The sequence below is a fragment of the Aedes albopictus genome, chromosome 2 (assembly GCF_035046485.1).
Source record: "Aedes albopictus strain Foshan chromosome 2, AalbF5, whole genome shotgun sequence".
Classification (NCBI taxonomy): domain Eukaryota; kingdom Metazoa; phylum Arthropoda; class Insecta; order Diptera; family Culicidae; genus Aedes; species Aedes albopictus.
In genome coordinates, this window is record NC_085137.1 from 463,569,854 (window position 1) to 463,579,134 (window position 9,281).

Consider the following 9,281-nt stretch of genomic DNA (forward strand, 5'->3'; position numbering starts at 1 on the left):
TCAAGGACCTTTTGCTGCTTTGGGATGCAACTCTCACCATTCTCTATTGGACGTTGCAGACAATTCGTTGCAGTATACATACATGCATACATACATTTATTTGTTCAACATCACATTTAAGACAAGACATAATCAACAATAGTACGCCACAATAGGCATCGTACACAAATTACGTAACGCTATAGGGGGAGGGGGGGAGTCCAGCTTAGCGTTACGATCCATACAAAATATTTTTGGTTTTCATACAAAAAAGCGTTACAAGGGGGAGGGGGGAGTCTGAAATTGCCGATTTTGGCGTTACGTAATTTGTGTACCATGCCATACTCGGTTTGTGGCTGCCGCTCTCCATCCTCGGTCGCGCCCAATGCTCGCCAAGTCACGCTCCACCTGGTCCGCCCATCGTGCTCTCTGCGCTCCACGCCTTCTTGTGCCAACCGGATCCATTGCAAACACCAGCTTTGCAGGGTTGTTGTCCGGCATTCTTGCAACATGCCCTGCCCAACGTATCCTTCCGGCTTTGGCCACCTTCTGGATGCTGGGTTCACCGTAAAGTGCAGCGAGCTCGTGGTTCAACCTTCTCCGCCACACACCGTTCTCCTGCACACCACCGAAGATCGTCCTTAGCACGCGTCGCTTAGCATGTACATACTGTATACTGAAACTTCCATGTGTACACTGAAGTTAGTAGAATTAATGATTCCTCGCTGTACTACGTTTTGGAACCCCTCGAAAAGGCTCCTTAGTTCGTCGTAGATTAACCTTAAACCCTCCTTTATATAATCAGACGTAACAATGTCGACCAGAGGCACGCATACAAGTGCCTTTTGCTTTGAGACGCCCGTAGTTTCTCCTTCAACTCTACTGAAGCTCCCGTTAGAAATTCGGAATATCTTTGGGAACTATTCCGGCAATTTCATGAAGAAGCTTTCAGGCTATTTCATTTGAAATTCTCTTTCAACTATTGCAAAGTTTCTCCTACAAAAACACAGCGTAACAAAAATTAACTTTTGGTCTGTCTCAAGAGCAAACTTATGTGTCTTCGAAGGATTTTGGGCCGATGAATCCGAATCCAGGCTCAGATTTGCTTCAACACGTCACAATTTTGAGCTTTATCTCAACTTATAGGGCAAAATATGCGATTTTGGGCTTTTTTGACTGCAAGCCATTAAGCATGGAAATATTTTTTTCAGGCAATCAAATGATTAATTGGCCAATTAACATCTAAATTAACGACTCATGCAAAATATTTCGTTTTACCTAATCAAATTTGATAGATTTAAGCAGGGCGGAATTAAAAGATACGAAACTGATTACACTCATTCGAATATTCGTTATAAATTTGCCAGAGGAATTTCTGAAGAAACCTCTTTAAGGAGTTTCTAAGGAATTACCAAAAAAAATCCTGAATTTTGAAGAAATTTTCTGGAAAATTCCTGAAGAACAAAATCTCAAATTTCTAGATTCCTTACAGAATAGCCGGAGAAGATTTATTATTTACCGTAGTCTCTTGTATTGAACACTATGATACTTTTTTCAGTTGGATAGATAAAGATATAGATATTTCATTATTTGAGGGGCCCAGATGCAAAGAGCGTAAGTGACCTTTTCGCCGATTTTGAGCTGCGTGAATCGAAAAATTCTTCATATTCAAAGGTATCAGGAACTTTTTCAAGATTATATTAACGATGATTAGAAATATTACAATAAATTGGCGAAAATTGGGTTTATTCCGAAACTCTTTGCATTTTGCATGGGATGAAAATTTGGTGAAAATCTGTAATTCTTATGTATCAAAAGTGGGTTGTGTCACACTCCCCATTGCTTCTAACTCCCTCACTTCAAACAATCGATAAAAATCTCAATCTCAATCTACAGTTTAAAAGCGTAAGAATCGGGTTTCAAAGAAATTTTTGAAAAAATGTACCAAAAAATTACTTTGCAAACCAACGGTAATACTTATGCTGGAGTTGGTGGAGTGTTTTTTGCAGGAATTTTCTTGGAGAAGTAGCTATTTCTAGAGGAATCCCTGGACGAACTCGGGGAAATTTTGAGAGGAAATTTACAGTGCTCAATGAAAACACTGCACGACACTCCGTTATTCGTCGAAAAGGTCGTGCACCTTTTTGGCCAAAGCCATTAACTTACGAATTTTCAGTAGGCCTTATTGATATTGCTCCAACCACTGGTGAAATCGATGAGCACGTCGATTTGCTCGTTTACTACCATCATGGTTGGTCGCTGAGGGATGCCAAAGCATCCGAGCATTTTTTTTTTTTTTTTTTCCTTCTAAACCATAGGGGGATAATCTGCTCAACAGACACCCTAACAGAAGGTTAGGGTAGTGTAGGTCTGACAGGCCGTCTTCTACAACAAAAGTAAAATCCAGGACTACTCTCTCCTCGTACCCACTAAACCATTCCTATGGTCGCCAAACCCTACGTCTCTCCGGAACCACCAAGAAGGTATTGCTTCAGAGAGGGGCTAGTGCACATCGCACCCACAAGGTTAGCTGCGTAGCCTGCAGCAACGAACATCGATGACTCGCTTTGGAGAGTCCATCACGGTAGCATGCTGGCGCTTAGCCAGTTTCCCGAGTGGTCCTCGCCACTCCCTTTGTCCTCGGAAGGCGGGCAGGGTCAACCCCGCCCGCGCCCTACTGCTGAGCGGACATCAAGAACTGATGCCCACGTGCAACCCGATCTGACCTGCCCGTAAGGAAGGGTATCACTACCCTTCAGGCCCTATCAGATGCACCCGTAGGTTGCAGACAGCAGGATCTCACCTACCCCGACCCTTGCCGGGGACCCCTTTCCAACCGCGGGCTCGGATCCAACCCAGTAGACCGACGCCACGACAGCACCACTACCGGGACTTCCTCTCCGCGGCCACTTAATCGTTGTAAGGGTCGATCTCGACCGCAGGGCACCGGTATGACCTACGAAGCCGACTCCGAACCCCTGGACCACCTCTTGTACTGCATCTGGACTAGCCATTCTCCGAGTCCACGCGCCACCTCCTCTGTAGCTCCCAGACGATGTGGGTAATAGCCGTTGAAACGGCGTTCCAGCCAAACTCATCCCTACACATCCTCTGGACCAAGTTGTCCGGAGTTGTGTCCTCCCCGCATGTGGCAAGCATGCGGTCACGCATTGTGCGAAAACGCGGGCACACGAACAAAACGTGTTCCGCCGTTTCCTCTAAACCATTGCACACTGGGCATTCGGGAGAATCCGCATGCCCGAAACGGTGTAGATACTGTCGGAAGCAACCATGACCTGTAAGGACCTGTGTCAGGTGGAATGTGACTTCCCCATGGCGCCTATTAATCCAACTATCTACCCTCGGTATCAACCTATAGGTCCACCTTCCTTTGGTGGAACTGTTCCACGCGCGCTGCCATTTGACCATAGAGGCCATCCTGACAGTCCTGCGTATGCCTCTTGTGCCGCGCATTTCGAAGCACTCCATGTCCTCACTGATAAGAATGCTGATAGGCACCATACCAGTAATGACGCAGAGAGCGTCGTGTGACACGGTACGGTACGCGCTCGCAACCCTCAGGCACATAAGCCTGTAAGTACTTTCCAGCTTCCGTCGGTAGCATTTAGTACTTAGCGCGGTGCCCCACGCCGGGCCGCCATACCTAAGTATGGACGTAGCAACACTAGCCAGAAGCTTGCGCTTACTGGCGTACACCGCAGAGCTATTGGACATCGTCCGGGACAGTGCCGCAATAGCTGTGGAGGCTCTTTTACAGGCATAATCGACGTGGCTACCGAAGGTAAGCTTATCGTCGATCATCACGCCCAAGTGTTTGACGGAGCGCTTTGACAGGATAGTACAGTCTCCTACACTGATCTCCGTCTGCTGCTCCGACTTCAGGTTGTTAACAACCGTCACCTCTGTCTTGTGGTGAGCCAGCTCCAGTTTCCTGGACCGCATCCACGCCTCCACAACCTTGATCGAGTGGTTGGTAGTCAACTTTACCTCCTCGATCGTTTCACCGTAGACTTCGAGCGTAATGTCGTCGGCAAATCCGACAATCACCACTCCCACTGGATACTCTAACCTCAACACCTCGTCGTACATGACATTCCATAACACCGGACCCAGGATGGAACCTTGCGGGACTCCTGAGGTTATGTGAAAGCACTTCCGACCCACCTCCGTGTCGTAGACTAGTACACGATTCTGAAAGTAACTTCCGAGAATCTTGTACAGGTACTCCGGTATCCCCAGACGCAAGAGCGCATCGGCAATAGCAGACCAGCTGGCGCTATTAAACGCATTCCTTACATCCAGAGTCACTACCGCGCAAAAGCGAATTCCCCTCCTCTTAGGCTCGAGTGCTTTCTCGGCGGTTTTTGTAACCGACAAGATAGCGTCTACGGTGGACCTCCCCTTCCGGAAGCCGTACTGGTTACTCGAAAGACCATTTTCGCCCTCGGTGAACCGCAACATTCTATTGAGGATGATCTTTTCGAGCACCTTTCCCGCCGTGTCAATCAAGCATATTGGTCTATATGCCGACGGGTCTCCGGGTGGTTTCCCCGCCTTTGGCAATAGTACCAGGCTCTGCCTCTTCCAAGCTTCTGGGAAAACTCCCTCGTCCAGGCATTTCTGCATAGCAGACCTGAACATCTCGGGAGCCTCTGCAATAGCTACTTTTAAGGCCAGGTTCGGAACTCCGTCCGGACCTGGGGCCTTACCTACGCTAAGGGACTTAGCTATCCCCGCAAGTTCCACATCGGTGACCCTCTCCTCATCACCAGCCCCAGTCCCCGGCTGTCCTACGAAAGGAGGCCAAGGACTAGGATCATGACGCGGAAAAAGTCCTCCAATGATCCCCTCCAACATCTCTGGAGATTGCTCTGTAGGAGCCATCACACCTCTCGTCTTGGCCATAACGATCCTGTAGGCGTCACCCCACGGGTTCGTATTGGCACTCTGACAGAGACCCTCAAAGCAGGCCTTTTTGCTTGCTCTTATCTCGGTCTTAAGCGCGGCTTTTGCAGCGGCGAACACCACCCGCCGTTCGTTTCGCTCTTCCTCTGATCGTGCTCGCTGCATCCGCCGCCTAGCCCGTAGGCAGGCGCGGCGCAGGTCCGCAATCGCGTCGGTCCACCAGTAAGCCGGTGGCCTCCCATTTCTAGGGTGGACTCGCCTAGGCATGGTCGCATCACACGCACGTGAGAGCACCGCTACCAGCTCGTCGCCGTCTAAACCGATTAAGTTACGCTCACGGCGGAGCGCCTCCCTAAATACCCCTTCGTCGAAGTATGATGTCTTCCACCTGCGAGGGCTTGGCCTTGGCCTAGCCGCCTCTTCTTCTATCCGCTGTCTGCTGTTATTGTAGTCGATACTGTAGCAAACCGCCAGGTGGTCGCTGTGAGTGTAGCCATCATCTACTCTCCAGTTCGAACTACTTGTTAGGCCAGGACTACAAAAGGTCACGTCAATAATTGACTCCGCTCCGTTTCGACTAAAGGTACTCTTGGTACCGACATTAGCCAAGTCGACATCTAAGATGGCCAGTGTTTCTAGCAGGATCTGACCCCGCTGGTTCGTGAAACGGCTTCCCCATTCCACGGCCCAGGCATTAAAGTCGCCCGCTATTACCACCAGGGCGAAGGCCGGTCGTTAAGCGGTCCAGCATTTGCGTGAACTGCTCGATCAGCCACCGCGGAGGCGCATAACAGCTACAGAAGAAGACCCCGTTTACTTTGGCAACCACGAAGCCTTCATAGGTAGTAGACACCAACTCCTGAACGGGGTATTTACCCGTCGTCCATATCGCCGCCATTTTTCTGGTCCCATCCGCGACCCAGTTGCCGTTGCCGGCGGGTACTCGGTATGGGTCCGATATGATGGCGATATCCGTCTCCCACTCAGAAACTGCCTGACAAAGCAGTTGCTGAGCCGCATCACAGTGGTTCAGGTTCAGCTGCGTTACCTGCACTGTGATTTGTTGTTCACTGCGGCTTTCTTGAAGGCCGGGCACCTTGGGCCACCCATCGGATGTCTGTTGTTCGAGGATTTCCCGGTACAGATCATGCAGATGGGCGGACTCGTGCAGCTTTGGGCCTTATGACCTTCAGCGCCGCATCGCCTGCACAGTTTGCGCCTGTCGGGGCCTTTGCAGTCCCACGACTTGTGTCCTGGTTCCAGACACCTGAAGCAAACCTCTGGTGGCTCGTGGAATGTCAGGTGACATACACACCAAACCACCTTTATGCTCCCTACTTTAACGGACTTTTTGACGTCCGCCACAGGTAACTGAACCAAAGCTATCTGTGTCCCTGATGGCCCTTTCCGTAGCTTAACGGCTGCGGCGGCCACCTGCACATCGCACTGTTGCCGCAGTGCCGTGACGAGCTCTTCCACTTCGGTGATCTCATCGATGTCCTTGACCTTCAGAGTCGTCTCATGTGTCAGAGCCCTCACCTGCACACCCTCACCAAGGACCTTTTCTGCCAGCCTCTTATAGGCGGCGCCCTTGTGCTCCTTCTGGCGCTTCAGCTCCAGGATCATCTCGCCCGTACGAGTACGTCTAATACTGCGTACGTCGGCTCCAAGACCCTCAAGCTTAGCTTCGCTTCGCATCATCTTCAAGACGTCCGAGTACTTGGACTGTTCCGTCTTGATGACGATAGCGTCGCCTTTCTCGCGCTTGGCACCTGCCCTCCTACGCCTTGGCTTGGCGTCCTGCGCTACTACCTGCGGATTCGCCTTCTTCTTCCTCTTCCGCTCTACCTTCGTCCAAGGGGGGTCCTCCCCTTGAACCGCCCTACTCTGTGGCTGTTGAGGGCCCACTAGCGGTCGCAACCCCTTGTTCCCATCGTTCCGGGACGGGCCAGCCTTTTCAGGCCCACCCTTCCCAGCTTTCCGGGAACCCTGGCTGGGGTCCGACCTTCCGGCATTATTACCGACTTTCGGGGTAATGATTCGCCTGGCCTTGCGGGCACCGCCAGACAGCTCCTCGCCTGACGGTTGCCTCGCCCGCTTCTGCGATTGCTTGCCCCGTTTGTCGCGAGCAGTCGCTTCCGCCTTATTCGGACTTCCTGCGAAGGAGAAGGCCTCCGTTTGGGTAAACCTCGGCACTTTCTCATTTGCAGGCTCCGCTGCTGCAGCAGTCAGCAACGCGAGTGCCGCGTGCTCCTGCTTGGCATCGTCGATCGACGCCCTAAGTCGAAGCAAGGCCGTTTTCAGGTCCTTGCTTATATTCGACTTAGTGGACGCAAAGTCGATGATTTTGCCAAGCTGCTGCTCAGCCACCTCTATTGCGAACCGTCCTTTGGATCCTCGGTTGACGGCCCTCAACAACCACGCTCCGTCCATAACCTCCACCGGCTGGCTTGCCGGGAAGTGGACTGGAGCACCCACGCTTGAGCTGCGTACGCAACTCCCAGCGCCTATCTCCTCACTTCTCCTTGTCGGAGATCTCATCAACCCGCTTCTTGCGAAGGGGTTGATCCCACCACTACTGCCACCTAGATATTGATTTTGTTTATTTGACTTCATGATTAAATCCCACGAGTAGCACGGGAAAGAATGTCCACCACGCCAGAGCCCTGCATTAACGCGGTAAGGGACTGCTTACTGTGGGGGGTGCCCAGGTACCCCACAGGCTCCGTTAAAGATCGAGCATCTTTTTCACCCCCTCGATCACTCATTCCTCAGCACGGGTCGCTTGACACCTTGAATTGGGGTTAGTAGTCCTATTCTGAGCCGGCGACTACGCGGCTGACTCGCAAGCGGGGGGGTGCGTCAGGTCCCAGAACTTTAGTCCCTGCTGCCCCCAAGCATCCGACCATACGATCCTCAAAATGCTGTGCGAAATCCGGTTGCTTCAGTTGCCATAGATCGCATCGAGGCGGCCGTCCCCAGACTACCATTTTGCACGTATACTGAAGTTTATGTTCATGTTATACGTACTTTTATGCGATAAAGTTACATCGCAAAAGATGCAGTAAAAGTGCCTTATGCATACAAAAGTGGAGGCGCTATACGTGCATTGACGGAAAAATAATGACGCAATATGACTTGAAGCGATATCTTATGCGATGCACGGTAAGAACTATTGCGACGTAATATAGCATCTTATGCGATTTATTTTTGTTCGAAATAAAAAAAATCTTGTCACCTAAGTATCGAACTAATAACCTTTGGATTATCGAGCCGCACTTCACACTTAACACCAAACACTACTAATAAAACACACAGGTTAATTGTCATGACATTCTAACTCTCCTCAGTGCTTGTTGGAAAGCATTTGGTTTCCGTGCGCTGTACGTGTTCGGCAGGCTATCTGGAGATCAAAATAATGTAGCATGATTTCCAGCACAGTTACCACTACTCCTCTCTTGCTAGCATCATTCATTGTTAATTATCAGGAAAACGAAACAAAAATGATGACTTTGTAATCATACTGATGACTTTTATTTTTCTGGTAGCTTTTTGGCACTCCAACAGCACCTCTTTCACTGTTATCACATAACACATCGCAATATGCTAACGTAAACGATTCTAGCTTATGCGAGTTTGTGTGTACGTTTGAACGAGTTTATTTTCACTTTTATACGATTTAGTTTGTACACCAATGCGGGTTCAAGTGACATAATTAGATAAGTACCAAGCGAAGTTGTATAATCATCGCAGTACGCAATTAGGCGAATAAAATTGACACTTTGCGAGTTCACTCGAACGTTTTTGCGAATAAGAAGTTCGTCACAACAAAACATCGGAATATCGTCTACTACGATGTAGCCATACATTATAAAAGTTAATTTGTACTCTTATTTGACTTTACCAAATACATCGTAGAAAGTTAAATATAATAGCATCATATGCGATGAAAATTGTCCCCCAGCCGTACATATATGCGATAGTGATTTAAAAAAGTACTTTATACGATGTACAGCATGCATCCTGATGCGATTCCTGGTTGTCTGGGTCGGTACGTTGTTTATGACGGAGAGTTTTGAGCGTTGTTTGAACATCACCAGAGTCGATAAAACCACCACGAGACGTCCTGAAATCGATAATCTCGGAGAAGTTCCGTTCATCAATAAGAGCGTGGTCGGTTAGAGATTCCGTCCGCTGTTGTGTTCGCCACGAGTAATGATAAGGAAGGTTGTGTTAGGAGAAAATGTTACGAATGGCCATCAGAGGCTTATAAGTTCACTACTTGCTCAAAGAAATGTTGATGATATCGTATTTTCATTCAACAACATTCCCCTGTCGACCTTCTTCCTAAATTTTTGTAAAGACAGTCAAGTCTA